Consider the following 1,092-nt stretch of genomic DNA (forward strand, 5'->3'; position numbering starts at 1 on the left):
GGCAGAAAACATTTGCTCTGTGCTGCTGAATTACTGTGTCCAGTGCTGGTATTGTTAGTCTGACCCCTTCGCTTCCTGTTATTTCTTGGTAGGCAAACTGGCCTGGGTGAAGGTCATGCTGGATTCACTGTATGCTTTGTTTCTGGAAAATTTTCAGTTACAAAAGATTGCCCATTGTCTTTGTAGCGTCTTCTTTGAAGCATTCTGCACTAGCCTTGCAACATTGTAATGTTTTCTGCATGTTATATTTGTTTGTGTGGCGCTGAATGAGTTTGACAGATGAACCCATCTGTAATGTATGGCAGCCCATCTCCGCCACTGAATAAAAAATAGAAAAAAAGTAAGTCACAATTACCTTTTTTTTATTCAGTGGCGGAAACGGGCTTCCATAGTAATGAGCTCGGAATTAATCAAAAAAAGTTATGAAATGTTATATCTTTTTGCGTATTTGAAATCTTTTTATATGTATGGCACTAAGGTAAATGTAATCACCTATGTGGTTGCTAAGATGTTGGTAGTAGTTGTCAGGACATAGCTATGTGGTTGCTAGGATGTTCTGAGTTGTTTCTTATTGTGTTACAGTGTGGCAATGTTCTAAGGGGGTTTTCACACAGAATGCGTATTTGCGTCTAAAAACCCAGCGCTCCGGAATGGTTTTTAAAAAAGTGCTGAATGCCTCCGCCATGTTGCCGTCAAACAAAACAGTTGCCTTGCCAACTTGCTACTGTAAACAAAAGCTCACAACGCTTGCCCCGCCTCTGGGGTCTTCTGATTGGTCCACTTTATGTCTAAAAACACGGCACTCATGTGCGACGCTGCAAATGATGTAAGACACGAGCGCAATGGAGGGTTTATGTAGGCCTAGTTGTTATGTGGTTGCCAATGTGCTCCGAGTGGCTTTTAGCACCTTGCTGGGGTGTTGTTGGTTAGTGGTTGCCAAGGCTGTGCTTTATGGTTACTAAGTTGTTCTGTGCTTTGCTGTGTCACTGGTAAAGAATTGTAGGTAGTTGCCATGGTGTTGCTATATGGTTTCCAGGGTGTTCTAAGTGTTTTTAGTACATTGTGGTTTGTAGGGTATTCAGAGGGTTTTTT

Source organism: Sinocyclocheilus grahami, unplaced genomic scaffold, assembly GCF_001515645.1.
Source record: "Sinocyclocheilus grahami isolate Dianchi unplaced genomic scaffold, SAMN03320097.WGS_v1.1 scaffold163.1, whole genome shotgun sequence".
Lineage (NCBI taxonomy): Eukaryota > Metazoa > Chordata > Actinopteri > Cypriniformes > Cyprinidae > Sinocyclocheilus > Sinocyclocheilus grahami.